The sequence below is a fragment of the Octodon degus genome, unplaced genomic scaffold (assembly GCF_000260255.1).
Source record: "Octodon degus isolate 3935 unplaced genomic scaffold, OctDeg1.0 scaffold00036, whole genome shotgun sequence".
In the NCBI taxonomy this organism is placed as follows: domain Eukaryota; kingdom Metazoa; phylum Chordata; class Mammalia; order Rodentia; family Octodontidae; genus Octodon; species Octodon degus.
Window position 1 is genome coordinate 1,506,101 of NW_004524612.1, and position 13,904 is coordinate 1,520,004.

A 13,904-nucleotide genomic window follows, 5' to 3' on the forward strand; every position below is an offset into this window, starting at 1 on the left:
TGTTATGAATTCCTTGAAAATCTTTATAATAACTCTTGTAGAGTTAATGTATTAACTCCTTCACTTCTTTATTTTCTTTTTTTTTTTTTTTTTTTTTTTGTCAGAACCGGGGATTGAACTCAGGCCCTTGTGCTTGCCAGGGAAGCACTTATTCCACTGAGCCATCTCCCCGGCCTCCATTTCTTTTTTTTTCAAATATTATTTCTCCTATGATTCTCTGTGTTTTTTTTTCTTTTTACTTTGTTTTTGTTTTGATTTTTGCTTCTCATATCTAGCAATTTCTTATTATGTCCTGGATGTTGTAATGCTACATTTTTGTATGCTTCAATTTTGTTGTCTTCTTAATTGAGTTTTAAGTTTTGTTCTGCTAGTTAACCATTTACTGCTCTAGTCAAACCTTTCAAGGTTTGTTTTCAAACATCATTAGGATGGTCTAGATTTTCTTTTACTCTTAGGGGTAAATTTAGCCTATTTTTAAGTGTTGGACTGCTTGAAAATTCTACTGAAATCCTGAGTGTTCACTGAGATTTTCCCAGTATAGTTAGTCAGAAATTAAATACCTCAGCATACCACAACATAGTAACAGTCAAAACAACATGGCATTGACAAACAGAAACATCACCCACAGTATTGAATAGAGAGACTATAAGTAAATTCATTCACTTACAGCCAACTGATTTTTTTTTTAATTTTAGGGAAGGGTCTACAGGGTGTTCAGGGTCTCACTACTAGAACAGACTACATAGTGATTTGCCTGTTTACAGCCTCCCACGAGCTGGGATTATAGACACGCACTACCATGCCCAGTCTCAGTTGCTGTCTCAGACCATCCCTGGCCCCTGTGCCTGCTTGCAGGCACTTTAATCCACTATTATATGCAGAACATTGAAAGTAATCCCTATCTCTTACCATTTACAAAGATCAACTCAGATAGATTAAAGGCCAAATTGTTTTATTTCTTTTGTTTTTGTTTTTGTTTGAGAGAGGGTCTCACCATGCAGTACAGGTTAGCCTCAAACTTGCAATGATCCTCCTACCTCAGCCTCCCAAGTTCTGGGATTACAGATGTGCACCACTACATCCAGCATTTCTGTAGTCTTGTGCTTAGCACATACAACTGAGATTTTATAAATTCCTTCTCTTTGCAGTATACTTTTCTCTGTTAAATCCTCTTAGACAAGCCAGCTGCTTCACAAGCCCAAATTCCAATCTCTGCTATCTCTGCTCGTGCAGAGCACTGTGCTCTTTTTAGATTACCCCTGCTTACAGAGTAAATTAGAAATGTTTCCAAACAGAGTCAGGCTAACCAAATAGCTTAACTTGCATGTTGCCCTCTACTGAGTAATCAAACATTTATAACTTTAATACAAAATCCACCACACCCTCTTGGCATGTTTCTACCTTGAAACCTACTGATCATCGACTGAATATCCCTTGGAACATGAGTCAAATTATATTTAGGTTATGGGTATTGTGTGTTATGTCCAGCAATAGGAACAGTAACACAGAGTGCCAGGAGAGGGGTCATTGCTGACTGTACCTGCTTAGAAGCCTTTTGAACTGGTTTGTGGAGATGTTCAGAAAGGTTTTCAGAGGCTAGCTAGAGAAACACTAAAATGCTATCTGTTAGAGTTTAGGATACCAGAGTTCTGATAGGAATGTGGACAGCAAAGGCCAGGCTCAGGAGGCTTCATTTAAGAACAATGACTCTACTGGCAGTTGGACTACTGGCCATGTATAAAATTTGTTTACATTTTCTCATATCATGAGATTTTGAAAGAAAATGAAGATTAAGTGTAGTGAATTAGTTAATCTCATTTTTATTTTTTCTTCCTCCCTCTCTTCATCCCTTCTCTAGCAGCCAATGTGGTTGCAAAAAAAAAAAATCAGAGTTGTGATTCAACAAAGGAGTCCAGCAGATGAGAGATGCCTGAAGTTCCACACTCATTTTCTATTTAAACACAACAAAGCAAAAGGACTTAGCCCAGCTCTAATTCATAAATAACTACTCCAGCAGTCACTAGCTTGGATATTTTGTTCCAGGAAAGGGTCATGGATCCAAAGTGAGTACCACCAGTAGTTTTCCAAAGTGATATAATTTGTCAAATCAAAAATATTTGGTGATTTTATTTGGCTCTTCCATCCTTTGTAGCTCTGTCCAACATATGAGTTGTGTGCTCTCCTTATTAATTCAATTGGGTTAGTCTCTGTCTAGTATGTCTCAGAAATCACTTCATCCCACAATCGATACTGAGTGTTTTAATTTATTCAGGCTATTATAACAAACAAAATATCCAAGATTGGGTAGATTATTATTATGGTTTGTGTCTAGTTGTCCCCCCAAAGCCTCATCCAGTAATGGGGTGGACTTGCAGAGTTTGTAATTAACTCATGATCCACTGGGATTATGAGTATGAGTGCTGCTGGGATTTTAAGTGTGAATACTGCACCCAGCCTGGAACAGATAGCCTGAATGTAACTTGATAGACACAGAGTTGCTGTTGCTATTGTTGCCACTACTCCTCCCATTAGCTTTTTCTGTTTTTCCATAAATTGCTGCCCTCTACCATGTGCCACTCTGCCTTGGAGCCAGCTGAGTATGGACTGAAACCTCCACAAACTGTGAGTGAAATAAACCTTTCCTTCCTTAGCTTTGGATGTTGGGTATTTGTCCCAGCAACAAGAGAAGAGTAACTGAGACAGAATTTGGTACCAGAGAAGTGGGCTCATTGCTATAGTGAATCCTGATCATGTGGATTACTAGCTTTTGAGAATGCTTTATGAGAAGAGATAGAAAATGCTTAGAGATGTCACCCACAAGATAAGCACTGAGATAGATTTGGCTGTTCTGTATAGGAGATTCTGGTCAGAGCTCAGAAGACCAGAATGCTGATAAAAACTCTGCTTGTAAAGATCAGGCTGGGGAGATTTCTGCTGGGAAGAAGGACTACATTGTTTGTTTAACTTCAAGTAATTTGTGCTATGGCATGGCAGAAAGTTTGTCTGAATTTTGCTTGTGTCCAGAGACTTTGCATGAGACTGAGATTAAGCATAATGAACTGATTAATCTGGCAAAAAAAAAAAAATATGTCAAAGCAGTTGACTATTGAGGCAGTTGCATGGCTATTATTCAGGGCTTTTAGTCAGATTTATGTTGAGAATCAAGAGTAAAGAGCCCAGCAGGATGATTTAAAATGTTGTGAGTTTGGCCAGAAAGGAAGCTCCAATAAAGCTTTGGAGTGCAAAGATAGTGCTGAGAGGATCTTCATTGCTAAGAAGTAACAAGATAATCAAAAGGATGGCCTGAGGGCATGACAGGAGGCAGCAGGTCTCCACCCTTTGCAGCCTCAGAATTGCAAGAGTTAGAGATCATGCCTGGAGGGGAAAGCTGAAGAACTCCATGTTCCAGAATGACAGCAGCAGCCACACCAGGATCCAGAATGGCACTTGGCATGGAGAATTTATTCCTTGGAATCAGGGTCAGAGTGCTCAGCAATTGAGACACTCAACCCAACCCCTACAGCCAAGGAAAAGAAAGCCTGGCTACTGCTCCACCTAACAGCAGACCTTGGCATCATTCATGCAGTGCTGACTTTAGGTGCTTGCAGAATACAAGAGTTCTTAGGTTAAGAAGGCTTCCACCTAGATCTCAGAAGGCCTGGGTGACCAAGCAGTGTGCTCTGAGAGGGCAGTGTGTAAGGCTGTGAGTGAGGAGCCTATTCAGTGGAAACCCCAGAAGTTTGGAAAAGCCAGGAACATAGATCTTCTAAGGGAAATTGCAAAGAGGGAGCAAAACTGGCCTAAAAGAGAAGCCATAGGAGCTACCACCAAGAGTACCATAGGGGTGGAACCACATGGAGCTCACACTTTGCCACAGATTGCTTGCGATATTCCACATGGACCTATGTATTTAATGTTTGCCCTGATGGATTTTGGACTTGTGTTGGTCCTAATTCTTTGTATTGCCTTGTCGCTTGTACTTTTTGGAATGGTAATCTTTGCCTTGTGCCAATGAATGTTGAAAGTGTTTAGCTTTTCATTTGTATAGGGGCTCACAGCTAAGAGTTTGCCTTAGATCTAGGAAGAGACTTGGAACTTTAACTTTTCTGCAATGCTGAAACCGTTAGGACTTTGACAACTCTTAGAGATGGACTAAAATCTCTTGCACAAAAAGATGTGCATGAGACTTTGGGGGTCCAGGGATGGAATATTATGGTTTGTGTCTAGTTGTCCCCCCAAAGCCTCATGAGGTGGACTTCTAGAGTTGTGATTAACTCATGATCCACTGGGACCATGGGCATGAGTGCTGCCTGGATTATAGGTATGAGTGCTGCCCAGATTATGGATATGAGTACTACTCCCAGCCTGGGGTAGATAGCCTGAATGCAATATAAGGGAGACAGACTTGCTCTCTGTTGCATTGTTGCTGCTGTTCCTCCCATTTGCTCTTGCTGTATTCTACTGCCATGAACTGCTGTCCTCTGCCATGTGCCACTCTGCCTTGCAGCCAGCCGAGTATGGACTGAAACCTCCACAAACTATGAACTAAATAAACCTTTCCTTCCTTCATTTTGGGTGTCTGTTATTTGCTCAAGCAACAAGAGAAGAGTGACTATTATAAACAACAGGAATTTATTTTTCAAAGTTTGGAAGTCTGGGAAGAATGAGATCAACATGCCAACAGATGCAGCCTCTGCTGAATCTTGCTTCCTTGTCTGTAGGAAGCCTTCTTATTAATGAAAACTCAGATTGCAAGAGAGGTTTCTGAGTCCCTTGGGCCTCTTTTATATAGTCACTGATCCTATTCAGAAGTCTTTGGTGCTATGATACATTCATTTCCCAAATTCCTTACCTCATCACCCCAATCACCTGGAAGGTGAGGTTTCAACATACAAAGTTTTGTAGGACACAAAGTGTCAGAGTTTTATGTGTCTTCCTTGTCTGTTTTTCCTGTTCTTTGTAGAAGATTTGATTATTCTTAAATAGTACACCATTTATTAAGCACATATTCTCTAAAATTGTAATAACATATAGTCATTGTTTCACACGTTGTCAGAGCTGTACTCTGCTCTGAGTACAGCTACAGGACAGGGACAAGTCACACTCACTGAGGCATTCCCCATGCTCCTTGCCAGATGCAATCTTAGACCACGAGCCCGGGGAAGATCCCAGGACAAGTTTTCTTTACTGACAGTAGGCACACAGTGAGAACCACTTCTTGTTCAAATCATTTTTCACCTTCAAATGACTCTCAGCCCCTTGGGATCATGGTGATGGTCAGTTTGTGAAAGAAAGCCAAAAAGGATAAGAATGGCAGAGCAGAAAGATGGAAAGAACCAGACAGCCTGATGACTCTGGGAAACTACTGAATTAATCAACCCTGGAATGACCTTATCTCCAATACTCCTATTATATAATGTTTTCCTAAAAGTGTGAGGAACTCATAGTTCAATCTTCTGCCATATACAGTTTTTATTTAAAAATCGTGACTGAAATAGAAAAAAATCAATCCAGTTTAATCCTTGCCAGTACCTCTAACCTTAAAAATTATGTAGAAGTGTGACTAAAAATAGAGTTACTATCAGACTCTAAATCATGTATTCCTACATATCATGTTAAATTGATTTATTAATGTTTGTTTGCTGCATCTGGTTAAAAAATCTCTTGATCTTCTTTGGTTCCTATACATGAGTCACTGCACTGACTTTCTAACCTTCACTTCACTCTTCCAACCTTTATTTTTAATTTTTTCCTTGTTGGAGTGTTTTTCTTACTACTCCCAACCTTCTAGCCTGGCTCAGGGTCTTGTCACTCCTTTTGCTCCCTTTAGACTTCATACTTTTGAATTTTTAACATTAATGACAGTAGTAAAAAGCATTTAAACCAGTAAAGTATCTAATATTCAAAATTACTTTCTATTTTTCCTTGCTTAACACACTATTATTTTGCTTTTCATTGTATCTTGAATAAACTACCTTACTATTATTTCTTAATGACCTCATGAACTAGCAGTGACTAGAATAGCTAGAGCTTCTTATTCAGCTGGATCCTTTTTTCTCATGCTAAACATAGCCCAGAGGAGGGAAAATGCCTTTGTAGGAAGCAGCTTCCTTAGGAGAAACCTTCTGTGATATTCTTTCATTTGGCGCTGGAATCTTTTCTAAACGACCTTGAATTTCTTCTTTTTTTTTCATATGAAACCAGCTGGTGATTCACTATCAGTTTTTCTTGGGCCTGGCATGAGTTTGTTTGTTTGTTTGTTTTTGCTCTTTTCCAAACTTTAAGTGTAAGACTTGCAACTTGAACCCAGGAGACAGCCAGCAGTCCTGGTGAACTCTTGGCTGAGCCCTTTGGAGGCGTCCCGTGAAGTTCCAGAAGTCCCAGCATAGCATGGGGCACAGAACCTTGCTCCTGGGAAACACTTTTCTCCAAGACTTGAGTAGGGCTGTCAGAAGGAATTAGCATTAGATGCAATATTCATTATCCTTTTAACTTAGAGAGAGGAGAAAGAAGATTCAGCTCCTATGCCAAAGGAGCTTTGTCTTGTCATGGGGTGAAGGCTCTGAAGAGCCAAAGAGGACACATTAGAAAATTATCATAGTAGAACTACCTTTATCTGGAAATCCCAATCATCTAAACAATAGCAACAATGCTGGGTGTGCAGCTCAGGATTAGAGCACATTCAGAGCATGCTCAAGACCCTGGGTTCATTCCCCAGAACCAAAAGGGTAAAAATAAAATGGCAAAGAATAGGTAAGGAATGGGGAAAATTCCATAAGCAAAGTATTATGATATCTACGTGTTAAAAATACATTCAATAAATAAATAAATATGAATACAGCACTAGAACAAGAGACCTCTGTGTTCTTATTCAGACTCTCTTGCTTATATCGTAGGCTAATTATAATAAATTTTAGTAATGTGTTCCTAGTTCATAATAGATAAAATGCACAATATTGGAAGGGATATATTGTTTGAAAAAAAAGAAAATATGCTTCTAGTAGCATATGCATTGAAAGCAAAGGGAAGAACAGAGAAAAAACAAGCACATATCCCATTTCACAAACTATTCTAGACTCTAGGCAGAAAGTGCCACTGAATCTGTGCAAAATAACAATAATGAGATTATTCAATAGAAAAGAACAATAAATTCAAAGACAAATGATTGAGTAAAATCAATCATAGCACTATAAAATACTTTTCAGTATTTAAAAATATAAAATAATATGAAAATCCACATAAAAAAACAAAGTACATGATGGAAAAGAGAACGTGTCATTCAAGCAGAGACATACAGAATAAGATTTGCTGAGAATGCTAACCAAAACTAGAATCAATAGAACAGGAAACTGAGTAAACAAAAGATCATGAAAAGTGGAGAAAAAATTACCAAGTACATAAATACACAAGCATAATTAGATCAAAGATAATGTACTTTAAGATGGAATACTATATTCATAGTTAACAATAGGAATTCCAAAGAAATTGAAATGAATGGGATAAAATCAACACTTGAAGAAACCATTGTCTTGAGTAGTGAGATCACTGTAATCAAACATAGTACCAGAAAAACAGAATATAAATAAAAAGTAAAACTAAGTTTCCAAAGAGTAAGATCTTGTATGCAGTGGAAACCAAAGGATATTTAGAAATAACACCAAGAACCAGCAAGAGTTAGTTTCAGCAATGGCTGGAAATGTATGCTAAATATATTTCTTTATGTATCTACTGAAGGAGGACATGTTAGTCCTTCAACTTCAAGACAGAAAGCCTTTCTCTTATTTAACAAAGCCTTGAAAAATCCATTGATCAGGGAAAGTTTGTACAAAAGTTGTGACTATATACTCATGAGAACTAATGACCAAACGTTGAAAAAGAATATCTGTGGGAAGATATTACTATTGGGGAGATGTAAAATGGTCATTAAATTGATACAGAATGTTTGTAGTAATGAGAAAAGGCAACTAAAGGAGAGGAAGCATTGCTAGTGAGAGTAATATGCTTCGTACAAATGTTTTTATTTTGCATACATTTTGATAACTTTATATCTAAATATTTTGCTGTTAATATAAAAGGAGCTTTTGAGTTCAATTTTTAATTATGCACTGCTGGCATATAGGAATATAACTTATATAGAAATATTTGTCAATCCTTTCAAATTCTGTAGATAATTATGTAATTATAAGTATACATAATGCTATTTCTCCCTTTCATGTACTACTGATTTATTTTTCTTATATTGTTGCACCACTTAGGTCCTTCAGTATAAGGTTGATAGGAAAAACACATCACTGCTTCGTTTCCACCTGAGGAGTAAAGATTCACTGTCCCCACTGAATACGTTACTAGTTTTTTGTTGGGGTTTTTTTTTTTTTTCTGTATTTTAGGGAACAGTCTACAGGGTGTTCAGGGTCTCACTACTAGATTGGACTCATAGTGATCCGCCTGTTTACAGCCTCCCAAGAGCTGGGATTACAGATGCGCGCCACCACACCCAGTCTCAATTGCATTCTCCGAAAGCCCTGGGGGTGAGGCCGGCAGGGCAGGCCTGGGGATTGAACCCCTGTCCCCTGAGCCTGCTTTCTGGTGCTTTAATCCACAGAGCTATTTGGCCAGCCCTAGCTATAGTTTTTGTAGATGCCTTTTTTAAACAAAGGAAACTTTCTTTTATTCCTAATTGGGTGAAAGGTCTTTTTTGAGCAGATGATGCCAAATGTTACTAAATACTTTCCTGCATTTTAAAAATGATCCTGTGGTTTGTTTCTTCCTTCATCTTTTGATGCGAATTCTAAAGATTCGTTTTTCAAATGTTTAACCAGTCTTGCATTCTTGACATAAACCCATTGGCCATGCCGTATTATCATTATTTTATGTTGTTGGATTTGATTTGCTAAGATTAGTCATGTTTTTTATGATGTCCTTGTCTGGTTTTAGAGTGGGGATAAGGCTAGCCTCGTAAAATGACTCGATTCTCTTCTATGTCCTAGAAAAGGCTGTGCATCACTGATACTGTTTCTTCTTTAAATGTTTGGTAAAATTTGATTTGAAGCTGCTTCTGTCTGAAGCTTTGTTTGATGAAGATATTTAACTATGATTCTAATTTCAATCATATATACAGAACACTCCCGGCTGTCATTTTCTACAGAGAGAAGACAAGATGATTTAGCATTTCCTCCAGTCAGGGAGACTGAAAATTGTTATAGAAAGCGTAAAAAACATGCTCTTACATATTGAAATATTAACTGTTTAAAGTACATTTATAGAACTGTTGTCTTATACCACAGAAATTCTGATAATATATTTTGAAAACAATTTTTAAAACTCTGGCCCAAGAAGCATATGTTTTGTAAATACTACTTTATTAACTTCTATTTTATTAAAACATACTTTATATTGCTATGCTCTATTATACTTGACATTTATGTTTGATTTTTACCCTATGTGAATGCAAATTTATTCCTCCAGGACAATTGATGTGTTATATTTAGAACACCCACAGAGTAGCTTTTAGCTTCATAAATTACAAATAATTTTTCTTTTACACTCTTGGAGCTCATCCCTTGCAGATTGTCACCCATTAGATAATGCAGAATAATTGCAACTACAGATTTCTAAATACTAATATTAAAAAGTTAAAGATTTTACAGAGACAAAATTAAGCAACATTCTGATGAGACAAACACTATGAAAAAGATGTACTACAAAGCTTAATTAGTCTTGACCAACAAATATGTAAAATCACTAAATATAATTATAGATAAATAATTAAAAAGTACATGAAAGTAATATAAGATGGTAAATAGTATAGAAAACATATTATTTAAAATATAATAGAAATGCAATGAGAAATATAGATATATAATTATAGCTAAAAATGTTCACATTATTAACAAACTTTCATATTAAGAAATAATGAAAACTGTAATAAAATTGAAAATCAATGCTTATTAAATGTCAACTGCCATCAAGAAATACAATTAATTTTCATATATTCTTAAAAATAACCATTTACTGATGAGGAGATAGCTCAGCAGCATAAGTGCCTGCCTAGCAAGCACAAGGCCCTGAGTTTCAATCTGTGGAACCAAAAAAAAAAAAAATTTACTAGACCACATAAAATCTAAATATCACATATAAATATATTAATTCTTACTTTCAATCCATTCATAGCAATGCACTATCTTATAAATTAAAAGTAAATCCATTGTAAGTATATTAAAATATTTAGTAAATTAACCTAATTGAAGAGATAAAACTTAGAAAATTTTAAAATATTGAACATAAGTAGAATAGGATACAGCTAAGGCATTTTTACTAGAACACTTGCAAATGTATGTTCTCTTATTACTTAACAAAGAAACTGAATTAAAGTTTATCAGAGTCATAACAAAATTTTATGGTTTAGGGCTGGTATAGCTCAGTGGTCTAAGCACCTACCTGGCAAGTGCAAGGGCCCAGGTTCAACCACTGATGTGGGCTGCAGTGCTGACAACCAAAAGCAGGCATGGTGATGTATGCCTGTAATCCCAGCACTGGGGAGGCTGAGACAGGAGGATCACTACAAATCCGATCCTGTACTAAACAACTAAATAAATAAATTAAAATAATAATAATAAATAACTTTACTATTCAAAATTCAAAGTATACCACACATAAATTTAACAAACTTGAAAATCAAAATAAGAATAAAAAATTTCTAATAAATTTTAATCTGAACACCTATAAAATTGAGGTAGAAAACCTTACAGAGAACTTATATAGGTAATCAAATGAACACCATCCAAACACGGTTGGGAAAGGAAACTCAACTAAACCCAAAAAAACCTTTTAAAACTCTTTCAAATTTCAAACTGATGATGTCCTTTGTAATGCATTATTATAAAGCCTAGAAAAATAGACCAAAGTCATTTCATCTACTTCGTGAAACAGATGTAGTCTTTCCCACCCAAATCAGCTTAGGTCATGGCAAAACAATGTTACTTATGAGCATCAGTATAAAACAGCTACTTCTAAAAATAATGTACTAATATAAAATTAAGTTATAAATTTATAAAAATAGCCCACCATAACTAAGACAGGTTAATCTCAGATCTGCAAGGATTTTCCAATATAAATAACATTTTAATTAAGAAAAATAATAATTTTAGTAGATACCGAAACTACTTGGGAACGGATGGTAAGGGCTGATCCTAGATTTCTCAAGAAGCCCCAGAGGACAGTAACGGAAGGAGGTCTCCCAGGCCACTAAGAAGAGAGGTGCAGACCTGTGCTCAGCTCTGCCGAATGCTGGGGCCATTGTCAGCATCGTGAATGCAGGCAGTGAGTGAGGGCTGACGGGGTGGGGGTGGGGGGACCACAGATGGTGCTGAAGGGACAGGGTCCCAGAGGGAATCAGGAAAAAAGGGTGACTCTTGATTAAGACCAAGGGAGGGCTGGGAAGCCCTCAGTGCCATAAGTGTCTGCCTGGCAAGTGTGAGGTCCTGAGTGCAATCCTCAGTTTAAAAAAAAAAAAAAAAACCACCAAGAAGACCAAGGGAATGGAAACACTAGTGGACAAACTGAGTTAAGAGCATGAGCTATAAACATAAGTGTAGGTCTACAGGTTTAAACACCTGATTTAAGGACTGTGTTCTGTTACTGCCACCAGGTCATTAAGTGAATTGGTCCTTACATGAGGAATTGCATAGAGAACATATATTACAAGATTCACAGCAAAGAAATGGTCAAATGAAGCTCCAACTTAATGACTTCATTTTTACTTGCATAACTCTTACATGTAGTACTGTAATGCATAACAGAACATAAGAATACAATGCTTTCCTACACAGTAGGATCAGCAAAAATTATATTACTATGTAAATAGGGTGTATTGCACTGAAAGAGACACTGAGGTTCCATCAACAAGATGTACAGAACTGTACAAAAAGAAAAAAGATGGGACCCAGTCTTAGCCCAGGCCCGGTGAGTGTGTGGGAGAGCTTCCAGCTACCCTGCGCCAATGGGACCTACTTGTGCCAGCCCAGGCGCAGCGTGGGTGACACCCTCTTTCACCCCCTTGGCACAACCTCTACCACTCTGCAGCACCTCCCCTACCCAACCCACTGAGTAGGAATTTCTGCTGCATTCCAGGAACTCCCAGAACCAGTCCTAGCCCAGGACCAGTGATTGTGTGGGAGAGCTTCCAGCTACCCTGCACCAGCAGGACCTGCTACTGGTCGAAGCCCAGGCGCAGTGTGGGTGAGACCCTCTTACACCCCCTTGGAACACCCCCCCACCACTCCATAGCACCTCCCCCACCCTGCCCACCAAGTAGGAATTTCTGCCGCATTCCGGGAACCCCCAGACCCAGTCCTAGCCCAGGCCCAGTGAGTGTGTCTGAGAGCTTCTGGCCACCCTGCACCAGTGGGAACTACTACTGGTTCCAAACCAGGAGCAGCACGGGTGAAACCCTCTTCCACACCCTTGGGACGCCCTCCATCAATCCATAGTACCCCCACACACCCCACACACAGGGTAGGAATTTCAGCTGTATTCTGGGAACCCCAGATCCAGTCCTACCTCAGGCCCGGTGAGTGTGTGGGAGAGCTGCCTCTACCCACTTCTCTACCTTGTCCCATCCAGGCTCAGCTCAGGCCAGGCATACAGGCCTGGGGTGAAACCCTGCAGCTGCAATCCCTGCAGAGTGTAGAGGATAGAAACACCCAGCTGTCCAAGAACAGAAAATCTTGCCAGAGGGGCACAAGAGGTTCACCCCCAAGGGCTGCAGCAGGAAGGAGCTGAGCACAACAGCCAGATCCAAGACAGGCACAGCTGGATAAATCCAAACTTTGTAGATCTGCAAATGAACTTCAGTACGTGCTAAGGTTATAACTACAATGAAGATCTACAACAAAGGTCAGAACACAGTGCTACACAAAATGATAGTAAATAAGCAACAGCAGAAAGTTATAGAGCAACTGAGAGCGCAATTATTTTCTGAAATAAAAAAAGAATTCTCAGAACTCATGGCATCTGAGGTAAAGAAGCAACTGCAGAAACATAGGGATTTCTACATAGGGAGGAAACATAGGGAGGAAACCCAATCTAATAAAAACACTGCAGTAAAAGAATTTATAACTGCTTCTAAAGAAGATATTGATAAAAAAAATAGAGATTAGAAAAATGATGGATTCCTTGAATGAGCAATACAGGAAAGAAATAGATCGCATGAAGCAGAGTCAAAGAAATATAGAGGAAATTAAAACCTCAATCACAAGCTTGAAAAACCATTTAAGTGAAAGTGAAGACAGAGTTTCAGATCTTGAAGATGCTGGTGCAGCTAGTGAAAAGGTAAGAAAGGATCTCTTCAAAACAACAAGGATGTAGGAAAGAATAATCCATCACCTACAAGATGATGCAAAGATGAACAATGTGAGACTAATAGGCATCAATGAGAAAGAAGTCAATACAAATAATATTTAAAAAATTATGGGCAGAAGTAATAGCAGAAAACTTCCCTAATATAAGGAAACAATCTGACAGTCAGGTAACCGAAGCATAAAGAATGCCAAGTAACCTCATCCCAATGAAAAACACACCAAGACATACAATAGTCAAGATCCCAGAAATTCAGCACAAGAATAATATCCTGAAAGCTGCTAGAGAAAAGAAGCAGATCACATTCAAAGAAAAACCCATCAGAATTACAGCCTACTTCTCTTCACAAACCATGCAGGCAAGAAGAGCATGGAGCAGAGTACTTCAAGTCCTCTATGAAAACAAATTCCAGACCAGACTATTATACCCTGCAAAACTCTCCTTCAAGTTTGATGGAGAAGTGAAATACTTTCATGACAAAGTACAGATAAAGAATTTCGTGATGACAAAGCCAACCCTACACAGACTGCTGAAAGATGTTCTAGAGA

The 13,904-nt window shown here is 38.2% G+C and overlaps 1 pseudogene; it reads right to left on the reverse strand.

Moving 5' to 3' along the window:
• The window catches only part of LOC101566002, a 20,222-nt pseudogene that overhangs the window by 576 nt on the left and 5,742 nt on the right, over window positions 1-13,904 (reverse strand).